Here is a 26,376-nt window from a genome sequence, read left to right as displayed (position 1 = left end):
AGGAGAACAGCAGACTTGAACTCCCAGAGCCCAGGCACAAGGCCCCATTTCAAGGTCATTATTTATTTATTTTATTTATTATTATTTCTTCATTTATTATTTATTATTATAGGGAGTCACATTACAGTGAGGTGGAAAGACCACACTCTTCAGCATTAAAAAGATGGCATTGTGCATTACCACTCTGCCACTTACTGTGACCTTCAAGCAAGCCTCTTAGCCTCCTTGAGCCTTTTTGTCTATAAAATAAGTGATGATATTTACTACATAGAGTCATTGTGTGAATTAAATGAGATGATATGTATAAAATGCAGTCCATAGCCAGTGGGTATTTAAGAAGTTGCAGTTTCTTTTATCACTGTAAAAAGAGCAATATTACACAGAGTAATAAGATCCCTATAAATCGTCCCACAACGTGGTCCCTCCCTAGAGACGCCCTCATGGCCAACCTGGGCAGGACTATTTGTCAATGAAATGAAACTCACCCATGAAATGAAGTTAATTCTGAAATAGTCCCTTTGACCCAGAGCTGTCTGCCCTGGCACGCAGAGGGACTGTGGCTTACCTCATGAGACAGAGCCCTGGGGATGTGCTAGGGGTGGCTGGAAAGGTTCCGTGTGTGTCAGAAACTTCCAGAGATTTTCTGACCGCACTAGAGTGATGTCCATAGGAGAAGCAATGAGGATTTTGAATCAATATTGACAGAATCGGTGCTTACTCTTCTGTCCCTCCCCTGCCCCCAGCTCACAAGGATCTCAGGCTCAATGCTTCTCTGTAGTCAGAGTCCAAACACTGAGTGTAATAAGTGTGCAGGCACGTCAATCTCTCTCAGTTGCAGTCTTTCCCTTCCTACAGTGGACATATTCCTTCCTAGGGTAGGTCGAGGAGCTGAAGGAATATTGCATTTGAAAGTGCCCAGCATGGTATCCGAGAGAAGTGGACACTTGCTGTTGGCTTTCCTTTGGGACCCTCTCAAAGCTCCTTCTCCATAGGCCAGCAGTATATAAATGACGCCAGAAAATGTAGTTGTTTCGGCTGCCTGGCAAGGGTCTAGTGTATGATTAATAGAGACATCAAAATAGCCATCATTCTCCCCGCCCCCCCGCAAACTCCCCCCAACCAACAACTCTGTGACACAGCAAGAAACACGAAATATCCATTCTCCTAACTTAACTCTTGTCCCTTGAGGTTGGAAGAAGAGAAAACTTAGATTCAATCACCAGCGCCCCATTTGCCTTAGATGACATGAAGCACATTTCTACATGGCAGGTAACAAATGTTTCCTAAGAAAACACAGCGGTACCTGCAGGTCTGCCAGAGAAAGTGCACCATTTATCTGCTCAGTATCTACTCCTACAGTTACCGAATCTTATTTTCACAACAGCCGGCGATGGGTCCTCATTTATCAGATGAGGAAAAGACTCAGAAAGATTTAGTGGATGCTCAGCACAATAGGTGTTATCTGCCTCCCTCTTGTCCACATTTCTTTTAATATCCCAGTATGTGTTCCTATCATCTTGGTTATAGATGTTTATAGACCAGGTTATAGACCAGCAGTCCTCCAGCCCACACAAAACGAGCAGCAGTGTAAACCATATTTCCATCTTCAAGTTAAATTCAGTGGATACAGTGTTAAACTTTGAGTGCTCCCTCTCAAGCCCATGTTGATGAGACCTCCAACAAACAGTAAAGATGGAATTACAGTTTTTAAAGTTAAAGCCCGACTTGTTGACTCATTGGTTAAAAACAAACCCTCCAGTGCACCATTCCCCAATTTTTTTTTTTTTTAACAAGACCATTATGCTTTCAAAAGTGAAATCAGTGGAAATGTGCTATTTCCGGCTGCCCTATGTCCCTGTTCCTTTTCCTTCTTTCTCACCCTGTGTGTGAATATTACAGGTTTCCTCCTTCGAGAGATGTTCACAGCTGTTTCCCTTCCTCCCTCTCCTGAGCCCTCTAAGGCAGCTTTCATTCTTCTACCTCAGCCTGCCTGGGGCCCCATGGAAACTCCCCCGCCGTATGATTGCTTCCACACTTTTATGTGCTTTAAAGAATATCAGCTGAGAACTGCTTATTGATCCCGAGTGGGGAATCCTCCCTTACAAAGCAGTTTGCAGCCATTGAAGGAATGTCGGGGCATCCTTCTCTACATCCTGTCCCCCCTCCACGCCCCATCTGCATGTTGACACTCTCCAAACCAGGCCCATCCTTGCTCCTGCCTCCTTTTCTAAGGATGTCCGATGAAACTGACTTTTCTGATTCTCAGACACGGATCGTGTGAACCATTTGAGCATTTCAGTTTTACGCTAGATCTCTATCTACTTTGGAGATTTTATTTTATTTTTTTCAAAGATTTCACCTATTTGATAAAGAGAGAAAGAGAGCAGAGAGAGAGAGCACAGGCAGGGGGCGGTGGCAGAGGGAGAAGCAGACTCCCCGCCGAGCAGGGAGCCCCACGAGAGACTCTATCCCAGGAGCCTGGGATCATGACCTGAGCCGAAGGCAGACGCTGAACCGACTGAGCCACCTGGGCACCCCTGGAGATTTTATTTTGATACCCAAATAAGGAACAGACTCAGTTGCTCCCCAAGCACTTAAAGTCCTGAGAGACTTGGATTCTACCTGCTCAGCTAGCATTAATGCTTCATACCTTCTTCTACCAACCAAGCAGCAGGAAAATGGTGGCTGTGCTAGGGTAGAGGCCATTGGTCATGTTGTTTCTGATCGGCGGGACCCCACGTACTGCAGGCTTGTCAGTGCTCTGCTCGGAGTAACAATGAAGAAAGGAGCAAGCAGCTTTGGAGTGGCCACTTTGCTCCAGGCCCTGGTCTAGTCATGGTCAAATACAGGATTTTATTAATCCTATCCACAACCTCTCTGGAAGATCTGACACCACGCTCCTAGAAAATGAAGACTTTCCACGGACCTTTCTCTGGTCCTCATGATTTTATCAATGAGAACACTGAGCTCAGAGAAGTTAAATGGTTTGCACAAGATCACACAGCAAATAAGTGGCAGACACAGGGAACCCAATCCTCTGCCTCCAAGTTCAATGCGCTTTCCATTTCTCCACAGCTGGCAAGGGTTCCATATACTCAAAATTCACCCTGGAAATAAAGTCGGTGCATCGGATTTTCCATTTTGGTACGATGATGTCTGCCATTGTTCTATGAATATGAGTCGGTATTCCAAAAGTGACGTTCCCTTTCCGCCAAGGTACTAACAAAGGTGCCACCTGCTGCAGCCTCAGTATCCAGACCCCCCTGAATCCCCTTCAGCTTGGGCAACTCAGTCAGAGAGAATGCAACACACTTTTCTAAAATAGGCCTTTTTTTCCCCACAAAAGTAGAACTTTTATTAAGCAACAAAGCTAAACATTTACTTACATAAGCATAGGTTCACATTTAAAAGACTAATAACATATAGAGCAAGATTTTTTTAAAAATCAAGTTAAAAATAGAGTTGAGGGGCACCTGGGTGGCTCAGTTGGTTAAGCATCTGCCTTCAGCTCAGGTCATGATCCCAGGGTCTTGGGATCGAGTCCCACGTCGGGCTCCCGTGGGGAGCCTGCTTTTCCCTCTGCCTCTGCCCCTCCCCCCCTCCCGGCTCGTGCCCTTTCTCTCTCTCAAATAAATAAATAAAATCTTAAAAAAAGAAAAAAGAGTGTCCTTTCTTTTAGTCCAGCGAGGGCCTATGAAACTTTCAAGGTCCGATTCAATGGTTGCCTCGAGGAGAAAGCCTTCCTGTGAGCCCTGCACCAAGCAGCATTATTCCTTCCATCCTCTGGGCTTCCTTAGAGCCCATCCACATGGCTTCGGATCAGAGCAACTTCTGACAATGGCAGAAACAGATGCTTTTCCATCTTTGCATCTTCAGTATCTGTCACAGCACCTGCCACATAGTAGGTGTGTGATAAATGTTTATTGAGTTGAATTTGTTGAAAGTTCCAAAAATGGATAGCCACAGAATAATTGGTTCTGGGAGAATATCTTCTGGTCATTTTAACAGTTCCAAATTCCAACCAGTCTCCTTAAACTGAATGATCAACCTCTAAACCCACTATAAACATTCCACTTAATGTTTTATGATGTTTGTACTAACTTTTCGTATTACACTATCCACATTCACCCGGAAACTAGGATTAGAATCTTCTTTATTTTAGTAAGTATGAAGTAGAATCCAATAGAAGCCTAGATATCTGAATGAAGCAAAAATTGGGACCATTTTGGAACTTAATTCGACAAAAACTCAACTTTCGGTTGCCAAGTACTGCTTCTTTATTTCCTTTCATTATCTGATTTAACAAGTCGTTACCCTAAAGGAGCATATAAATGCCACTCTATGGCTGGGCCCTACCCCTATAAGATAGAGATGATGATAAGACTGGTCTATGGGGGGGGGTTATTGTAAAAAATAAATAAAATAAACATCGAAGGGTTCTGATCAACAGTAGGCATTATAATGACAAATCTTCTGCTTGTCCTGAATGCCTGAAAAGAAATTTCCTCTAGGTCCGTGTTGTCCTGTTCACTGACAATTCCAAGATTATGGTGTTTCGTTTTTATTTATTTATTTATTTATTTATTTATTTATTGTGTTTCATTTTTAAAACTGCTCTTACTGTGGTGCCTTGGTGGTTCAGTCGTTAAGCGTCTGCCTTCGGCTCAGGTCATGATCCCAGGGTCCTGGGATCGAGCCCCACGTGGGGCTCCCTCCTCAGTGGGGAGCTTGCTTCTCGCTCTCCCACTCCCCCTGCTTGTGTTCCCTCTCTCATTGTGTCTCTCTCTGCCAAATAAATAAATAAAATCTTTAAAAAAAATAAAAATAAAAAAAATAAAACTGCTCTTACAAAATGGGCTCACACATCAGTTGGTTTTTGAATAACCCCAAATGGTACAAAACCTGTAAGACCATTCACAACCTGTTTCTTAGAAACATTTATTCATTCATTTTTTTCTTTCAATAAATCTTAATTGAGAAAATAAGGTGCTCTGGAGACTTGCTTTAGAAAGAGTGCGTAATGCAGCCTAAGGGCAAGGAAGGAAACCTTTCTCAGAGGAGGCGAGGCTCCAGAGCACCTTATTTCATTTTGGGGAATACTTAACACATCATTTTGAAATGGCCCATTTGCATCTTCCCCGGCACTATCAATGGTGTAAGGTCAGGGCCTGGGTCTTACCCATGTCGGAAGGTTTAGTGCCCAGTATGGTGCTTAGCACATAGTAAGCTCTCAATATTTATTGAAAGAAAAAAAATGAATGAATATTTATAAGAGGAGAGCGAGACGTGGGTAAATGTCTGATCCTGTATTTGGAAGACCAGGCATGACTAAAGGACAAAAATAATTAGGAATAATACTTGAGGGTTCGTTTTCCCCAAAGAGCAGGTATACTTCCAAGCTTTGCCTTATTTAGAACATTCCCAGACTAGTACCTGGATGTGGACAGACACTGGGTGAGCATGGGTGTATAGTTTTGTGATTGAAAATAAACACAGCCCATCATTTGACCAATGGCAACTTTCCACTCTCTTCACCTCTGCTCCCTGCCTTTCCTTCTGAGGGCTTATTTTTAATTGTCCGTAAGAAGGTGATGCTCAACCATGGAGTCCCCATATCCTAAAAGAGAAAGTGAGAAATTATTAGAAGAGGACTAAACACGAAGGTGCATCATTCACAACCAAAATGAACAGATACTCCCACTAGATAGCTCCCATTCTCCTTTTAACACGTACCATTTCTATTACAACATTGATATATTTGAAATATAATAATTAATATTTGTATGGTAATTAATATATTATTAAAATTTGCATAATAATGAATATTGTACCTTTAATGTGCCTCAAAATACTGAATTTAATCATCAGGACGATCCTGTAAGACAAAGTCTTATTCTTCCTATTGAACAAATTAGTAAATTGAGTTCCGTGCAGTTAAGTGACTTAACCTAAAGTCACACAACCTGTAAGTCCTGTAGTAGTGAAGACCGGAATCAAAGCCAGTTCTTCCAGGTCTGACGCTCTGCTGTTTGTTTGGCTTCGTGTTACAGTTATTTCCATGTACTCTGCTTACCTCTAAGTCCTTTTCTTATTCATCACTGCCTGCCTTACGGCACCTACCATACCTTGCTCATAGTAAACACACAATAAAATTCAAGAAACTGAACTTCTTTAAATATCTGATCTACTTATGTGAAGGGAATTGTTAAGTATGGTAATTGAAGTTTCATGTCTTCTAGTCAAAGAGCAGAGGTACTTTGAAGCCTTTCCTCATGGAGGGTGCTCAGGGAAACAGCCCCTGGATGCGGAGCCAATTCCAATTCTGGAATGCGAAGTCCAGTGCAGGACGGCGGGCAGCGCTATAGCCCACCAGCCCAAATCCCCAGACATGCCAGGGAAGAAGCAATGCTCCTAGTGGGTACCAGTTTCAAATATTTCCTCCAGGATGGCTCAAGGTACCTAAGAACAAGTGACGCTAATAATTAAAACAAAACTAAACGAAGCACGGATGAGCTGGATCCTGCCATCGTATCGCACTGTGGTCACCCTATTGGTAGCTTACAAGAGTCAGGGATGGTAGGGTTAAAGCAGGAACTGGCTGTGCCCAGTTTCCTCGCCTATAAAGGGGGAGAATACTTGTGTACTTCATCAGGGTGCTGCAGCCATGCACCAGCCCATGAGTGCTCTGTGCCTAACGGTTGCTCCCCTCACTCTTTCCTTGCAATTGTATCCTACCTGTTCTTGGCTCCTGTATGTCTTTTCCCCATGACTGTGAACCTCATGTATCAGTCATTTCTTTGAATCCCTATGGCATTCACCATCTGGCTTATATGGGTCCTTATCGTTTCCTGCATGTTAACTTTATTTCTCAGAGAGCATGAACTCTGCAAAGGCAAGTCAGACACCTGGCACGCAAGGTTAAACTGTGCTCTGAATTCTTGCTGCTCACTATGTAAGGAGGTGCACATGTTACTCTGATATTTCACTGTCTCTCTGGGAAAAGTTTCAGTGCATGTGACAGGTTGAAAGAATATAGGCATGTTATTACAAAAGACCCTAAAAGAAAATGTAGAATAACACATAACAGGTATTATTCAAATGTTTATTTAATTTTATTTATTTTTTAAAAAGATTTTATTTATTTGAGAGAGAGCACAAGCAGGGGGAGCAGGAGGGGAGAAGCAGACTCCCCTCTGAGCAGGGAGCCTGACACGGGGCTCGATTCCAGGAACCTAATATCATGACCTAAGCTGAAGGCAGATGCTTAACCGACTGAGCCACCCAGGCACCCATCAAATGTTTATTTTAAATCATTATTTTCTAGGTGCTAGTTTTAAACTCTCTTCTGTTTTCATAGAGGGTACTGCTCCTTTGATATATGTCTTAGGAAGAATTCTTCCTCCTTAGGTAGCTGCAGGGCCCAGCCCCACCCAGTTTTCAGTCCAGCCTGACAAAGACCAATGTTTTTCCGAGGGCTAAGACCTTTGTCTGCTAGGTCTGGAACCTATCTTGTTCCTACACATCTGCACCATATCCGGTGTACTTGGTGATGAGCCTGACAAGTCATAGCTACCCCCCATCTCCCATCGGATGGTCCAACTTGTGTGGCTGGGCTCCTGCCTGTTTCCTACTGAATACTTCCCTCGTGGGCTGGCACTCTGCCCTGAGCCCAGCCCACTTAGCCAGCCAGCCTGACTCTGTCAGTGCCCCTCCCCTGGAAGGGGAACAGGGCACAGTCAGCCAAAAGGCTTCAACTTTCAGTGCTCTTATGGGACAAGCTTAAGTTTGCTAAAGATTAAGGCTGAGATTAAAGTTAACTCAACTGCTGGGAAATGCTTCTAACGAAACAGTAACTTAGAACCATGAACTAATGCCAGACCTAACTACATGTTACTATCCTATATGACTGCTGCCATATTGATTCATTGTATCAGATCTTCTTGGAGAGCAATGGCTTCAGTCAAGTTCAAATTCACTGAGTCCTTTGCTCCCTGGACCCTGGACAATTGGGCATCTTTCTAGAAGATGAGTTCTTGAGCCAGAGTTGATTCCAGCTTCCCACCCTTTATCTCCAGCTCCTCCAACAAGATCCTTGCATGGCTTTGTGTCCTTTCCTCTGAGACTGGACTTCCTAGGGTTTTCCTTCATGGGGACTAGAGCTCAAAAATAAATCTAAGGACAGGAGAACACACCAATTCCTGCCATGTTACCTCGGGGCCCCCACCTTAATACAACAGCACGTTTAGAGTCCTTTAACTGAGTTTCGGGAGCTGCCACCGGCTCATCAAAACAGGGTGCCTTTATATGGTTTTCTAGCCCTTGTTCCCCTAACGCTGTCATTTCCAACTAAGAAGCTTTTTATTCGGTGTGCCTGTTTGCCAAAACTCATATAAATCAGAGTGTGCACTTTGCAAGGCTTAGATTTGATTAATCTTAAAAAATTTAGAAGCTGCATGAGTGGGGTTTGAGATTAAGTGTGCAAAGATGTTTAGGAGCAGCCTCCCCACCAGCCTTCAGATTGAGATGGATGAGGAGCAATATCGGGTTTGAGCTGCCCATAATTGAAAAAGTGTGTGCCCAAAATATCATATTTATCCTTCCTTTCTCCAAGAGCCATAACTCTAAGGCCTCTGTTAGAACCTCAATAAAGTGAATGTCTTCAACTGTAAGCATCCCAGATACTCTCAGCATTTATGATATTCAGGCATAGAAAGGCTGAGGATAAAAGGCACTGGGGCGGCGGAGGAGGGTCAATTCCCGAGTGGGACACGGCCCCCAGGCATCCCTGGGAAAGTAGCATAAACCTGCAGAAGAGGAGCATTTGTGAGTGAGTGAATAATAGGAGGGCAAATGTGAAATACATGAATCTTATCTGCTAACCCGGAGGCTGTGCTCGTAGCGGCCACTGTGGTCCTTCCAGAAGGTGTCCGGGGCTACCTGGTACACAGCTCTTGGGGCTCCATTCACGGCCTATTCTATGTAAGTGAATGTGGTTCCTGAAGTTGTGAAACATGTTGGCCTAGCAGTGGAAGCCCAGAGAGAGAGCCAAATGTGGGCCCCCTGGGGCAGGACTGCGGGTCTTCTGGGCCTTTCTAAGCCTTGAAACTGTGCCAGTGGCCCCTTCAGACGAAGCTGAGGAGCGGCATTCATTCAAACCCCAGGCACCTGCTCTGCGTGGTCCTGAGCTCGGTGTGGGGAGGAATGCAGATACATATGAGAAGCGTGTACTGATATGGGGGAGCCTTTGGGAAGGGCTGCAATCTCTTACCTAGCCACGACTCTGCTGTCTGACTGGGATTTGAACGCGCTAACACCTAATCTGCCTTTTGTTCCCTGACCACCCATCCCTGTCCTTTTCCACTTCACCCACCTCTGCTTCCTCAACTCCTTTTGTTTTAAATCACAAAATGCAGACTCCCAACTATAGACAACTATAGATGCGACCTTGGACTCAGAATCTCTCCAGAAAATTACCTCTGCTCTTTGCACTCTTTGGAATACTTAAATGTCAACATTTAAAAGTTCTACTAGTGGGGTGTGTGTGTGTGTGTGTGTGTGTGTGTGTGTGTGTGTGTGTGTGTATTCACACCCATTACCCATACACAGATAATCCACAGAGGGCATTTCTAAGTTAAGCACAGGCCCAGGGCTATACAACCAACTTTGAACGTGAATCATAAATTAAACGTAAGTATTAAAAAGTTGGCAAGACTCTTAACATGAGGTTTTATTTTTACTTGCAGGTCTGTTAAGTTTGAACAAGGGTGACACTTAGTAGCCACATGCAAGAGTATTATGTCAGAACAAGAAAAGGGGCTGATTCTCCCTGTTTGTGTTTGTTTTTCAAAGGTGTAATGCAAAAAAATGGTATAGTAAGCAGAATATTCTGACCACTCACTGGAACTTGGTGATACAAAGAACTCGGGGAAAAATGAACAGATCCCTGAGCTACTGTGAGGTGCACGGGAAGGAAGGTTCATGGAGATTGACAATCAGCACTACTGAGGATGGCTCACAGGGCAGTGTCCCAGCCTGCCTGGAGGTCCCGAATGGAGAGGTCTGGGGGTGATTCTGATGCAGGTAGCCAGGGGCCTTACTGAGGAACTCACAGGCTCGGTGAAAACCTGCTGACCATCTCCATGACCCGCATCTATATGATGGGCACACAGGGAGGGACTCATTTGACTCTTCTCGTAATTTTAAATTTTTGTAAAACGAAAAGTCAAACCAAACCAAACCAAAAACCCATCCTTTCACGGTGTGCCTAATTTACCAAACGCCCCCACATCTCAGAAACATAAGCGAAAAAGACAAAGGAGAGGGTGGAATTCTCTTCCAGCCCCCAGTTCTTGGCTCCGTCTGGATCTATGTGTGCCTTGAAATTCTTCTACACTTGTTGAAAAGCCACATAAGGGATGCTTAGTCAGAAGTCTGGCCACTTCATATCGGACCAGATGACAGACTGACAGCATATACTTAGTACAGCATGTACTTTTGTCCTGGACCCTCCAGAGGACAGAAGAGGGGCCCCACCACATCCACAGGTGTAGATGCATTTTCCCCACTGGGTGCGGAGCTACAGTCCGAAATTCTTTTCCTAGGGGCTGAGAACCCAACATATGTGACTGATTAGAGCTAATATCTCATTTCTAATTCCATTGATTCCATGAAAAGAGCAAGTCCCAAAGACCATGGCTATTCTTAGCAATTTCAGCTCCTCCCCCACGGGGCTTCCTGCCTCTGCAGGAGGGAGAAGGTGGCCAGGAGGGAGTCTTGTCCCATGTGGGCAGCGAGTGTCAATGGGACACCGTGTCCAAAGCACCCGCCTGCGGCCAGAGCCACAGAAACCCACACATGGGTCTCTCCTGCCTCCTGTCTTTCCCATTTCCAAGTCACAACTGTTGCAGAACCACCATTAATAATGAGAAGACTCCTTTGTGGGCTCAAGAACCCCGCGACTTCTACACTCAAAATGCGTCCCTCCTCCCTAGCCCTTTAATCTCCCTGTGGTTTGGGTAGGAAAGCCTCTCCACGGCCCTCCTTTTCGTTACCGCAGGAAAGAAAAAGTGTGGGCTCCATCCATCCAAATTAAAGATTTTAGTTCTCAGGGTGGATTTTTTCAGTGCAGACATAGCAACAGCCCGAGAGGCCTGATTTCAGGCTCCTCGGAGAACGGAAGAGAGGATGAAGCTGACTGGCCCTGTCAGCCCTCCTGAGGCTGTAGGGTTCCACACAATATCTTGCTGGTCTTCCTGGCGGTGGCCTCAGTGAGTGCTTGTAAGGCTGAATAGAATTAATCACATAGAATGTCCCTCAGCATTCTCCGGGTGTAGCCAGCCCTTGTCTTTGAGAGGCCCCGTGGTTTCACAGACAATGCCTGGGGCCTGACGTTAGCTCAGCACTGCCTTCAGGGAGCTGTGTGATCTCAGACAAACCTCCCAACTTCTCTGAGTCTCATTTTCTGCCCTGGGGAGAACAAAAGCCTTGCACCAGAATTACTAAATGTTTTCTATGAACTCTTCCAGCTTTAAAGAGATAAGAATAAAGATTCGAGTCAACAATGGCTTTCCCTTAAGTCAAAATTCCCACCAAGTTGCCAAAGGCCACCATATTTTTTCTGCATCCTGCTCTCTATTCTTCAGGCTTTGAAAACAGACCAGGTTGAATGCAACCTCATGGTTCACACTCACACGGAAAAATCAGAGCCCCCAAAGCCAGCACTGGGGATAAGATGATAAATGGAAACGAACTTTATCATCCAAAAATACCCCCTCGAACTCTGAAGAAATATCGATAATAACTCTCCATCTGCTGAATAAATCAGAACAAGACTGGAGATCCTACCCAACACTGTCTGAGCATGGAGGACAGCCAGTAAAGTACTACGGTTTCGTGAAAACTGATCTCAGGAGAACTGACATAAATAAAACTTGTCAGAGTTTTAAAGAGGAAAAGAAAATAAAAGGGATGGCAGAAGTGTTTTCTGTTTATTATTATCCTCACGGTAAAGAGCTTTTGTAGGAAGGGCACAGGGCTAGGAATCAGGATGCTAGGGTTCTACTCCAGTCTCCACCACAGAGTCCCACCCAAACTTAGGGAAATCGTTTTTCACCTCTCTATACAGACTACCTTTCTTCGTGATTGTGAGGCTCAGAGAAAACATTAAATAAAACATAGAAAAGGGCTTTGGGGGGGGTGGTGGTGAGAAGTACCTGAAACTTAAAGATGCTTTGTAAATAAACTGCATGGCTATTTATAAACAATATGGTGGACTGACTCCTCCAAGTCCTCGAGCAAAAGAGCAGTGGGAGCAGCGGCTACTTTAGGGCGCCCCCAGCAGGCTGGCCCTGGTGTTGGCACCAGGCGAGAGCCCAAGATTTCCGTAGGAAATCCACAGGACCTTCCCCGGATCTGAGCTCGGCCTGGGCTAGGCGAGGTGGCGAGGCCTGCGGTAGGGATGAGCAGGGCGGAGTTGAGTGAGAAAGCTCAGTTTAGTCTTCACTGCCGAGCAGCCTACAACGCTATAATTAAGCCCCCTCCGCCATTCGCACCCCGACAAGTCCCAGATCTGTTGGGTAGGGCCCAAATTTTTACAAGTGAGGCTCTCAGTTCTCCTGGCCAATCGCTCTCTTCTATCTCAACACTCTGTGGAGAGGGGTTGGGCGGGGGGAGCCCGGGTTCTCCTGAAGTCATCTCAAGGTGTGGGGTGGCCCTGGGTGACTGACAGTCAATCGTTACTCAGGGTGTGAGAGCTCAGGTTAGGGGACCCCCACCAGTTTGAAGAACTCCTGGCTTAAATATGGACTCTTGGTGCCTCCAGTGAATATCTGGTATGTTCCCCACCCCAAACAATGTCATAAATGTAGTCTACAGTCTAAATGACTAATCAGCCATATAAATGGACCAAAATATCTTCTGAGGCTAAAGTAAGAACAGCTGTAATGATTGTAGTACATAGCTGGAAACTCAAACTGGGATAAGTCCAATAATTTATAGGTATCTCTGCATGTTTACATAAATGTGGTCAAATGCCAGAATTACTAGCATGTACCATATGGAAAATAAAAATCATTCTTGGGGGTGGGGGGACTCTCTTAGATATTCTAACTGGGAAAGGACTTTGAAAATACATGGCACAGAAAATAGTGCATGCAATCTGAGCCACATATAATGATCTTTGGGAGGTCAACACCACAAAAAATTCTCCCTTTTAAAAATAGGATTTTCTGACATTTTCCTCTTCTTTATCCCTTTTCCCCAGATCCCGAGCTCCTGATAGAATGTGGGAGGCGGCTGCTGCGGAGGCACACCACTATGATTCTCAGGCTTTGGGGATTGTAGGTGGGGGCACGGGAGTGTCAGAGATTATGTTTTGACTTTCTCATACTGATGCAGAGTAAAGGGATCCCCAAAGAGAAAGAAAAGGAGATTTATTTATCACTTGGCTTGTCAGCCACGATGTGGTCAATTTCCACAGATTTTAGGTGGATCAGAAGGAAATGCATTATTTGAACAGAATAAGTATTTCAGAGAACCATAGAATTTTAGCATTAGAGGGAAATTTAAGGGTCATTATATTTTACAAATGAAGAACTCTTCCCCAAAGTAAAGTGGCTTCTTTAAAACGTACTACTATCAGAGCCATGAACATCCACTTGAAAATATGTATAAAGAGAAAAAATAAGTGGAAGAGGAAGAGGCAAATAAGGGAGAGATGGTGGTTTCACAGACAGAGACAGAGATGGAGAGAAAGAGACAGAGAGAGGGAGAATAAAGAAAAACACGAGATGTGAGGACGTGAAGAGGCGGTCTGTAAGAGGGCTGAAGACAGATTGATTGTTGCACAAATATGAGAAAAATACCATGATATATACTTAATGATATCCCACGCTTCCCTTTCTTGATTTCCTCTACATAATGAGCCAACCCTCCAACTTACCAAATGGGACATCTTGGAAGAATCCAGATTTCTGGGCAGTCCCAAACACTGGTAAGACTGCCACCAGCTTTAACAAATAGATCCTAGTCTAATTTGGACAGTGTCTGGAAGAGACCAAGAAATAATCTTTTCATTTTTTGATTTTTGTGCTTTCTCCCCCCTCCGCCACACCTAAACCATTCCAGAGAGATGGAACTCTCTGGTGATTCTATTCCCAGAAGGAAGCTGCCTGCCCTGAAGCATCTGGCCTGGCGTCCTCATGTTGCACAGCTCATAGCTCATCTTTCTCTGTGCCCTGGGCAGCTGATCTGAATATAGAGTTTGCATGAACTTCAAAGGAAGCTGGCAGGATGGGGTTGGGGCCTCGCTGCTTTAATCAAGATGGATTCAAAACCTCCGCTTATCACGTAGAAAACTAAAACCAGCAATGGAGAGCTAATTGACAATGACTAAAATGGAAATGGCAATATAAAAGGTGCAGGGAGCTCAATGAGATTAGATTTAAAGAGGTAATACCTTCCTAGCAGTTGATGATGGATCACATTTACTTCTTGCCTCCATAAATAATACAGCACATGGAATAAGATAGCCTCCTATACGGTATGAGATGGGAAGTTCAGGAAAATATGCAAAAGCTCAGAAACATTGTTTCCACCTGCCTGTCATGGTATTGATATCCTTCCCATCTTGAGCATGGGCTCCTCATTCAAGCTTCTTTGGCCAATGGTGGGAGCTGTACCCCTGGCCACTCCGCCATGACTCAGTACCTCATGGGGACATCACTCGACACCTGCCTCTTCTCTTCTGGAGCTCTATTTCATATAGGGACTGTACACTGGAATGCATCCAATGTTGACGGGTTCTGAATGATTTTTTCCCAAGCTGGTCTCCTTCAGGGAAGCATGGAGTCAGGCACATAGTAGGTGCTCAAAGAGGTTTGTTGAATAAATGAGGTAAAAAGAAACTAACTTATCATTCCTGTAACCTTGCCCCGGCACCCAGCACAGTGTGAAGCACATAGATAATATCTGAGCCTCATTCACAACATACATTGCCTTGAGAACAAGATGGAGTCCCTATGGCTCAAGACTAAGGAGTCCATTGTATTCTTTGCTGAGTGGATACTTGAGAGCTGCTCTAAGCCTGTCAGTGCCAGAGCAGGAAGAAGAGTTGAGGAAGGAGTACAGCAGAAAAGAAAGAGGTACCTGGAGCTAGTCCTGGCCATGAATGTCTCAACAACATTTCATGAATTATTCTTTTGAGTTTTCTCCGTCTTATAAGACAAACACGATTTCTAGGACGTCTCCTTCCCTCACCCTCTCAGAGATATCAAAGGAGGAACTGTTCAAGGATAGGAAGCAAAGAGAAAGATAGATACTGACAGATTGGATGTTTTTCACTCTCCTTTAGGAAGTTTTTTCAAATCACACACACAGAAACATCACCCCTTTTCCCCACCCCACTCCCACTCCAAGTCTACTGCTATGCAGTCCTCTCTAAGCAAAGATGTGACCAAAGGGCAGGTATGTAAAATACTCTAGGATTTTCTTCTGATATTCTAAGGGGCAGAGGAGAGGCAAAGGAAGAAAACTAGAGAGAACCAAAAACAAACCTCTCTAGGAACATGTATTTTAAAAAAAATTTCCAAAGACGTTATGTAAGTGGTCAATAAATACATGAAAACACGCTCAACATGTCATTGGGGAAATGCAAATCAAAACCACAGTGAGATACCACTTCACACTCACTAGGATGGCTAAAACAAAGAAGACAGAACATCACAAGTGTTGATAAGAATCTGGAGAAACTGGAACCCTTGTATACTGCTAGTTGGAATATAAAATGGTGCGGCTTCTTTAAAAAACAATTTGGCCGTTCCTTAAAAATGAAACATAGACTTATATGACCCAGAAATTCCACTGAGTACACACCAAGAGAATTGAAAACATATGTATACACAAAAACTTGTACACAAACATTCATAGAAGTGCTATTCATAATAACTAAAAGGTGGAATGAACCCAAATGTTCATCAACTGTTCAGTAGATAAAATGTTCTATATCCATACAAAGAAATATTATTCAGCCATAAAAGGAATGAAGTATTAATACCTGCCACATCATGGATGAACCTTGAAAACATAAGTGAAGGAAGCCAGATACAAAAGTTCATGTATTTTATAAGATGTCCACAATAGGAAAACACAGAGAGAAAGTAGATTAGTGGTTACTAGGGAGAGGGGATGATGCAGACTGACTGCTAATGGGTCGGGGTTTCTGTTAGGAGTAATGAAAATGTTCTAGAATTGGATACAAGATGAGCAACCTTTTGAATATATTAAAACCACTTAGTTGTACATTTTAAAGGGTAGATTGTATGGTGTGTGAATTATGTATCGGTAGAACAATTTTAAAAGAAGGAGAATGTTGCTAAAGGACAATTAGGGCCCTGCTGGGAACTCTAATCTCAACTTGAAAAGTTTTTCTAGTTACAAAGAGCACCAGCCTCCCTCACCCCTCACCACCCACCCCACAACTCCCCAACACAGCCCACAATCCACAATCCTCAGCTACTCATAAAGGAAAAAAATACGAGGAGAGACTTAAATGAGCAACTGGAGGTGAACTGAGATATACCTGGCATTTGCAGACATTCTCTGTGAGGGGGTGGGGAGGAGGTTGGACAGAGGAATGGGAATAATGGAAGATGAGCCGCCAAATCTCAAGAAGGGATCACACGCTGAGATGTAAGGAAGGCAGAGTGTCTCCAGAGAGGCCTCTTTTGAATCCCTTTCCAATGTTGACTATACGTTAATGTGGCCAATATAATCTGCTTTAGACAAAGATGGGAGGTCAGCTCTGCGCAAATGTGAGGCTTGTCTGCCTACTGGGCTCCTACATGGGCTCCCCCACTGCTGACCTAACCTCTCCCCTGGTTCAGGGGCTGCTGGGTCCCTGCCCTTGATTCCTTTCTCTCTCCTAGGACATGTGACATCTTAGGAAGGGATGTCAGTGTATTGCATGATTAGTCACTTATTTACGTACAAAATCAACTCTAAAAAATCAAATTGACGTTTAGGGAAGATGCTAGAGAACCAATTATTTTTTTGAAAATAGCTTTTATCATGCCTTTCCTATGCAAATTGTACCACTGAAAAAGCAAAGACCACATGGGTACCTAATTACAATATTTCAACAAATTCATAAAGAAAGAATAATAGCACTGGAATCTCAGTGTACCTTAAGGAATTAAGAAACAGGGTATAAGACATCAACGAGTACTAATTTCACAGAAAGAGAGACATCAAGACACACGTGCCACCTGATGAAGAACACATTAGCCTTGAGGTTGTCATGCCAAAAAGAACCCGGGCTGAGATAAGTGAAATATAGAGGCCAGAGGAACAGACCAAACTTTGTTCTGGGGAAGCAGTGAGCAAAACCCAGACCATAAGAGACTCTACATATAAGTGATCCAGTTTCTTCAATAAATGAATTGTAAGGAAAAATAAGGAGATGGAGGGCAAAACCTATGGACCAAAAGATGCTTAAAAGGTATATATATATATATATATATATAGGCAAAACTATATATATATATATATATATATATATATATATATAGGCAAAACCAGTCAAGTGGTTAGGAATGTACACTTGGGTGTAAAGACTATAAAGAAAAGTGGGAAGTAGTTTTCATAAGTTAGGATAGTGGTTATTCTGGTGGGAAGAGACGGGAGCATACTGGGGGCTTCTGGGGGTGACTAGAAAAATTCTCTTATCATGGACAGGTGCTTTTCAAGAGGGCTAGCCTTAAAAGAACTATTTTAACCTGTCCATTTGCTTTTTATGGTTTTCTGTTACTTGGATTCTAACAACAAAATGTTTCTAAAATAAACATTAAATGGATTAAATGAAGTCAGCTATGATGGGAGAGATGGAAAAAAAACCCAGAAAATGAAGAGGGAAATATTAAGAATAAGGGAGCAAAAGTCACATTTATGACCACACAATTACTTTTTATAGGGAAAGCAGAACCCATTGCTCTACCATAAAGTCCTTGGTCCCACCCAGGATTTCCCTCTGTAAAATGCACAGTTAATTTGGCCACCCGCAACTCTTGCCATGAAATTAAGGAGATGGAAGAGCCCACAGGAAAGGATTGGAAAAGAGACTGACTAGGTAAGAGTGTGAGATTGGGAAAATGGGAAGTGTCTTGAGACCACCATTTGGTCGAGGCCTGGGCAGCAGCACGGCAAGCACGGGGCACAGTATTGGTGTTGACCCCCATCAACTAGACCCCAGCATCCCCAGGAGCAGCTGGAGAAGTCAGGACCCGTGCAGGGAAATGTCAGCTGTGTCACAACCTTGGGAGCCCAGAAGTGAGGCCTCTGTGTCTGCCTGTCCACATGTCTGTCAGCGTGACATTTTGGGTCAATAAATATTCATCAGGATGCACCATTTCAGCTGACCTATGCTACCCCTGCTGCTAGAGGAGAAAATAAACAGGGCCTGTGGGTGCAGAGGACTTCTGCCCTTTTCAGAGCTGCCATTGTGCTCTGTGTGTGAGCCAAGAGCTCAGACAAATTTTTGCTTCCTTGAGTCCCTTGGGACTTGTGCTTCTAATATCTGGCTTGGAACCAATTCCTTCCCTGTGGTAATATAGTGCCATCAACATGTCAACTATGAGAGAAGAGCATTCCAGGGGAAGTTAGTAAGTCAATGAACAATTCTGTCTACAGGCAGCCTGCCAGTGGGAGGGTTCCTGGACACGGTTTCTTTCTTCCTCCTCTGTGCCCCTGGCATCTAGTTCCATACATTTGTTTGGCTTTTCTTCTCATTGCTAGGCATACATATCTGTTTCCACCACCAGACTGGGAGCCATTCATTCAATTTATTTATTGAGCAATTTTTATGTGCAAAGCATTGTGCCAGATAAAGTGGCAAATAAAATAGTATCTCATAGAGCTAAGAGATAGATATTAGACAAACATACAAATATATGTATAAGTACACATGTTGTGAGTGATAAGAAAGAAAAGAAAAAGGCAAGACAAGTGATTACATAGGGAGGTCTGTGTGATATTGCCACATCAGGAAAGGTTTTAGTCAGAAAGTATAAGTAGGGATTGGCCGGGCCAGGCATGGAGAGCACGTCACTGGGCAGGGAGTGTGTCCAGAGAACGAGGGTGATGGGGACAAGCCAGGGATGGAGAGGTAGGCAGGACCATAATGTGAAGAACCTGGTAGACCCTGTTGAGGATCTTAGATTTTTAACTTCCGTGCCATGGGAAGGAACACATGCTTAGAAAGGGGAAGACCCATTGGGTGACAATGGAGGCATGGGCTAGAGCAGAGAAGGTGATGGAGAAAAGACAGCAGCTCTGAGATGTCTCTGAGAAGCAGATTTGGTAGGAATAGTGCATGGATGTGAGCAGTAAAGGTTCATTCTACAACTTCTTGAAGAACATGCAGGTAGCTGAAGATACCATTGATTAGCATAACCCAATATCCAAACAATACAAGACTAGCACATACGTGCACAAATGCTAAAGCATGACTGAACTCATTTATGAATATTGATATAAAAACTTTAAATAAAAAATTAACAAATCTAATCCAGCAGTGTAATACTAGCAGCTACCATGTATTAAGTATCAACATTTACCACAGGACAACACCGTTCTCGTATTTGCATTAACTTCTTAACTGAAGCATAACTTAATTACTTACATTAACTCATTTATCTCCATGACGACCACATAAGTACTATTATTATCCTCATTTTACTGTTGAATAAATTGTGGTTCAGAAAAATGAACTACTCGACCTGTATCAATGTGGATGACTCTCCCGGACATAATAAATAGAAGAAGCCAGAAACTTCTTCTCACATAGGATCCCACTTATATGAAGTTCAAGAATAGGCAATCTATGACATCTATGGTGTCAAAATAGGGGTTACTCCTGGGAGGAGGGAATAGTGACTGGGAGGGAAAGTGAAGCAGGCTTCTTAGGTGCTTGAAATGTTATTTTTCTAGATCTACGTGATTGTTACGTGATATATACATACCAAGTTGTAAACTTCAGATTTGTGCACTTTACTATTTATGTTTCACCTCAATTCTAATGAAAGGCAATGACATCTTGGGAAAGGCATTGGGAAGACACAAAAATTTAATATCTTTATAGAGAGAGAGCCCTGAAAACCAGTAAAAAACAATAAAAGAATTTAAAAATCAATCTATTAGTGAATGAAGGACATAAACACACATTTCACAAAAAAGAAATGTAAGTGGAAAATAAATATATTTGAAATATATTTAAGTTGTAAACTAAGAAATGCAAGTTAAACATTAATGAGATATTTCTCTCTTAACAAATTGACTAAAAAAAGAAACAGTTGATAATACTAAGTGTTATAATGTGGGGAAATTCACACTCAAATGTTGCACACATAAATTGTTACCAATTTTCTGAAGCCAATTTTATTGAATGTATCAGAAGTCTTTTCAACTGTATATACTTTTTTTTAGAGAGAGAAAGGGCAAGTGAACAGGGGTGTGGCGGGGAGAGGCAGAGGGAGAGAAAGAATCTTAAGCAGGCTCCATACCCAGCGTGGAGCCCGGACTTGGGGCTTGATCTCACGACCCTGAGGTCATGACCTGAGCCAAAATCAAGAGTCAGATGCTTAACTGACTGAGCCACCCAGCTGCCCCACTCAACTGTATATTTAAATAGCAATTCTATTTCTTTAAATTTATCTTAAGGAATTACTCCACAAATGTATTTGGCCATACCCATGTTCACCATAACTCTCTTGATAAAAGCAAAAATTTGGAAATTACCCCTGCATAGGTAATTAGTGGAAAAATTATTGTATAATTTAATTTAAGGCAGCATGACATGCAGCCTTAAAAAAATAATGATGCTGATCGATATTTATTAGCATGGAAAGATGCCTATAATATATTTAATTTTTCTAATTGGGTATAAAATCATATGTTATTATGTGGGTATTCATACAAATTTGTGTGTATATATGCATGATATAGATAAATATGTATAATATATATTATATAATTATAACTACATTAGCTGGATGGATGGGTTTTGAACCAAAATGGTAAAAATTGTTATCTGCGGGTAGGACTATTGGATGATACTTATTTCTTCCCTATAATTTTTCTCTACTTCATGAATTTTTTATAATAATATATTTTATAACTGTGTATGTGTGTGTATGTATACACAAAATTTAAAAAGAAAGCACATGTAGCTAGATTTCCTGGCAGTTTTCATTTACACGCTTCATCTACGTTATCTTTCTTTGAACAGCATAAGCTTTAAAAGATAGTAGTCACCATTCATTTAGTGCAGAGTTTCTTACCTGGGGCATTGTTTTTCTCCTTGATAGAGTAGTAGAATTTCTTCTGAACATCTTTTCTGGGTTTTGAGGAGTTTCCTACATTGTAACCCCCAAGGCAGAGCCGGAAGTTACTCTCCCAGGCTCCCTTGTTGCTGACATCAGACATGTGAATTAGGTGTTGCCAATCAGCAACACCCATGTGAGACCTCAGCTTGGAAGCTAAAGCTACATAGAGGTAGACATGAATGGCATCCATCCCAGCTGAACATGACCACAGGGGCTTAATGGCTGAGCTCCTGGCATCCAGGACCAAGCATTATCAATGCAAGCTACAGTGTCTCTCCAAGAAACAGAGTGGTTGCCAAGTGTTGGCAGCAATGGTGTTTTCACTGGAGCAAATTCTATAGTCTGATTTGGTGTTGTTTCTGGCCTCATCATTTCTAAGTCTGGTTTTCTTGCCCTCCAGAGGATTCTGGGAGTTGCTTAATATTTGTACAAATTATTTCTCTGCCTAAACTGACCAGAGCGGATTCTATTATTTGCAACAACAACAAAAAACCTGTGCCTAATAGTATTACCTTCATTCCCATTTTACAGATGAAGAAATTGAGTCTTTAAAAAATGCAGAAATTTCCCTAAGATTACATAGCTAGTGAACAGTGGGACAACATGCAAGTCCAAGCCTTTTGAGTCAACTTCTAAGCTCTTTAGGAATCTAAAATTAAGATATTTCAATATCCACCATGAAACAAGTTCATCAATAAAAGCAAATGTTACCATTTAATGAGTAATTATTATGTACCAAAGTTGTGCATCATCCATGCTAGAGATCATCTAACCACCCTCATTTACAGATGAGGAGACTGGGGCTTAAAACATGACGGAATTTGCCCAGTGTCCCTCAGGGAGGTAATGGCAGAACAGGGAGAAAAAATTAGGTTTGCTGACTCCCATTTCCTTTACATCAGTGGAGGAGGAAGCCATTTCTTAACCCACATAGAAATGCTATGTCTCTCAAGTCCAGTGACTAAATGAAAATCTTGTTTAAATGTAAGAAGACGTAAATATTAAATGTATGAGAAATAACCAAATTTAAAATATTGCCAACCAGTTAACATGGATACTCTGGACCATGCCACCATCACCCACTTTGAGTGTAACTGAGAAGCCTAAAATAGCTTTTGAGGGAAACTCCATGAAAACATCCCCTGGAGAACTGAGATCACATTTCCATCTGGCTCTGACTTTTCAGAACCTACAGAATTTAATCGACCAGGTTTGATGCAAGAAAATTATCTTTTCTGCAGAAATTGGGAAAGTTGTTAGATCCCTTGTTAATGCATAGAAAAATACAAGATTGATTGTCTAAATATTTTTAAATAAAAATATTTTACAGTACACATAACTATCTGCACATTCATATATAATACTTTTTGTGTCAATAAAATCCAAGATCTGTTTTACCCTCAGGACCATTTTTATTGACTCTGGGGAGAAAAATCTTGTGTCATATGAAGAAAATCAAACCTTTAAATTTCTGATTCATTTCCCTTTAAACCATCCAAATATTGCTTTTTATGGTTTATGTAATAGCCAAACAGTCTCTAAGGGGCTATTAAAGCACTTTAAGCCTTGCGTCCCTTAAAATAAAATAATAAAACAAAAGTTAACATGGAGGAAGTAGGTTCCAAGTCAATCTACTTGGTCTACAAAAGTTCACATCAGTCTAACACTTGAAACATCTAACTGGGTTCTGAATTTTCAAAATTTTCCTTTTCCTGTGAAGAGTCCCCATGAAGACTGCTTGAGTGTTCAAAATCTATCTTTCATCAGAAAAATAAAACCCTGAAACCCAAGCACCCAGTTTTTCTCCACCAAAAATTACCTCGAGTTTTTTTGTTTTTTGTTTTTTTATTTGTATTTTTTTTAATTTTTTTTAAAGATTTTATTTATTTATTCATGAGAGACAGAGGGAGAGAGAGAGGGAGAGAAGCAGAGGGAGAAGCAGGCTCCCAAGGAGAAGGGAGCCCGATGGGGGACTCGATCCCAGGACCCTGGGATCATGACCTGAGCCGAAGGCAGACGTTTAACCATCTGAGCCACCCAGGCACCCTCGAGGTGTTTTAGAGTGAAGGTATTACACAAATCTAAACCATATGCTTGTTTACATGTAATCCAAGAGACAATTATTGGAAAACTAAACTAAGAGAGTCTACTTTTCAAAACCATTGAGTGGTTCAAATACTGGAGTGTGCAGTTCACTAGGGGTGAAATTAAGTAGAATCACACATTAATACAAAGTGGACTCCTTCTCTTCTTTATCACTATTTTTGAAGTGAATGCCTCTGGTTAGTTGAAAGAAATAATGTATTTTTGCTTTGAATGCTGCTTTATCTTAATTTTCCCATGAACCTACTTACATGAACAACTTGGGTAATTTGGAAAGAAGATTTAAGAAATTTAAGAGTGAAGAAGACCTTTCTCAAACAACAGTTTAAGACTCTGTGCCAGTTTGTAAACAGAAGAAATCCATCATAAGTTCACCATTTCCAGGAAATTAGAGAACTGGCCATTCCAATTTTTGGCTGGATAAAGACTACCTTGAATCTGAAGGCACACAGGCAAAGATAGAAACATATCACCTTAAGCAGAAGTCAGAGGAAGCCATTCAGAAGTTAACTAACTCACCCACTAGTATTTATTCAGTGCCAACTCCGGAAAGACAATATATTAGGCACTGGTGATATGATAGTGAACTAGAGAGACATGCACTTTCCAAAAAAAAAAAATCAGATGATTACAGATTTGTTTAGGAGTGCCATGGTTTGGTAATAACAAATACTGATTCCAGGGCTCCTTAGTGGCATGTTTTGTACTTTCAGAGAAAGGAAATATGGAAGTACAAATACCCACTGATGACTCTTTATTTTTAATGCTGTGGTATTCAATCAATGTTTTGCATACCCACTAGTGCTTTCCTTATCTGGGATCCAATGACCCCGCTCATTATAGCACATATGACTCACTTAAACTTTTGTCATTTTTCACTAGTCTGTGTCTCACCCTAACCTACTCACTCCCAGCTTGTCTCTGCCTCTTTCTTCACCATGAAAATGGAAGTCATTGAGCTAGAACTCTCCGAACACTTCTCTTTGCCGCCTTCAAATTTGTCTGGGTCCTATAAATTTAATACAATCTCAATAAATAACATCCATGATAAATGAGAAGGAAATGGAAAATGATATTAAAATAATGTTTTAGAAATGTTAAAATGCAGGAAAAAAACGTGTGGATATTCAAAGAAATCTTGAAAATAAAAAGAAATGAGAAATAATTAACTCTATGAGATAATGTAATATATCTTGAAACTTCAGTAAATAAAAAGGTTTGCTACTTAATAAAAAAGGAAAAACCAAAGGTATGGAATAAAGAGTTCAGAAACAGACTCAAATATCTATGACATTTTGGCTTCTGATAAAGGTGACATTTCAAACTAGGTGAGGAGAGAAGGGAAGAATTCAAAATATGATGTTGGGCAACTGGCTAACCATTGGAAAAATATTAAAAGTATATTTCTCTCATCAAAAATAAATTCCAGATGGATTAAAGATGTAAACGTATAAAACAAACGATTTAGAAGAACATGAGGAATAACAGCAATGTTACCTTAAATCCTGAAATAACTGAAAAATAAGACACAAGCAACATGATTTTAAAACATTGAACATCAGGCAACAAAGGACAGTACTCCCTAAAAGATTGACACAGATGACATGAGTCTCAGGATTGCCGACCTCCATGCCTGAAGAGAGTTTCAAGGCACATTATAGAGAAGGGGAAACCAGGGATAGTCCAGTGATCTTTCTAAACTGAAGAGATGGAGCTAGGAGTCCAGGAAGACCAAGGCCACTAAAGCCACTAGAGAGAAAAGAGCTGTACACAGGGAAAGAGCTCGGAGGTCTTCAGAGGATCGCCTGGCAGTATTCAAGTCAGTACTGCTCAGTAAATGTGTGTGAGTGAACTAGTAGAAGCCTCAGAGACTGGGAAAGCAACCATGTGAAAAGTCTAGAGAGAACAATGGATCACAAAGGCTGGAAACCATTTTTGTTGCCAACAACACAGTGAAGAACCTCAAAACTCACAGGGCATCAGGTAAAGTACTCAGAAGAATTTGCCTTATTATGGAAAAAAATCAGCTCTAGGCTGAATGCTGTTCTGGTCCTACCTAACAAAGCTTAACAATAAGCTCTAAATGGATCAGTATTTTCCAAGTAACTTAGCTGTGTCCTAGAACAAAACTCAAGAATATTTCAAAATAATCAGCATCCAACAAGGTGAAATTCACAATGTGTGGCATCCAATGAAAAAAATTTACCAGGCATGCAATGAAGCAGGAAAACATGACCCATAATGAGAAGAAAAGTCAGTCCATAGAAACAGATCCAGAAATGAATAAGATAAAAAGCTGAAGAAAAGATTAAGCATTCCAAGTATAGACTTCAAAACTATAAAAAAGACCCAGCTCAAATTTCTAGGGGTGAAAACTATAATTTCTGAAGTGAAAAATACATTGGATGGAAATGATAGCAGATTAGATACTGCAGAAGAAAGTCTTAGTGGACTGAAAGACATAGCAATAGAAATAAGCATGACTGATTTCTTAAAAAATAATTTTGAAATTATGCATGTATTTTAATACATGAAATAAAACAGAAAAGCCAAAGAGGAAAAAAGACTGCCCCATGTGACATGAAAATTAAAAGTGGCCTGGAATAAAACCTGAACAAAAGTTTTAAAAGACACATAACAAAGTGGGTTGAAAATATGAACAGTGCATTTGAGAGTTAAAGCTAACCTTCTTAAATTACAAAGATTCTTTTTTTTTTTTAAGATTTTATTTATTTGAGAGAGAGAGAGCACAAGCAGGGAGGAGAGGGAGAAGCAGGTTCCCTGTAAGCAGGGAGCCTGACGCAGGGCTCAATCCCAGGACTCTGAGAGCATGACTTGAGCTGAAGGCAGATGCTTACTGACTGAGCCACCCAGGTGCCCCTAAAATTACAAAGATTCT

The 26,376-nt window shown here is 41.8% G+C and overlaps 1 long non-coding RNA gene across 3 annotated transcripts in view; it reads right to left on the bottom strand.

The window, feature by feature from the left end:
- Window positions 1–4,734: 4,734 nt before the first annotated feature.
- Window positions 4,735–26,376, bottom strand: part of LOC113937368 — a 61,477-nt gene continuing 39,835 nt past the window's right edge. For all 3 annotated transcript variants that reach the window (XR_003524605.2, XR_003524606.2, XR_003524607.2), the window contains exons 3-4: window positions 13,940–14,043; window positions 4,735–5,617 (exon numbers count right to left, since the gene is read on the bottom strand). This is a non-coding gene — a long non-coding RNA (uncharacterized LOC113937368). The remainder of the gene's footprint in view (window positions 5,618–13,939; window positions 14,044–26,376) is intronic.

Source organism: Zalophus californianus, chromosome 4, assembly GCF_009762305.2.
Source record: "Zalophus californianus isolate mZalCal1 chromosome 4, mZalCal1.pri.v2, whole genome shotgun sequence".
NCBI lineage: Eukaryota > Metazoa > Chordata > Mammalia > Carnivora > Otariidae > Zalophus > Zalophus californianus.
This window is presented reverse-complemented; position numbering and strand designations above follow the sequence as displayed.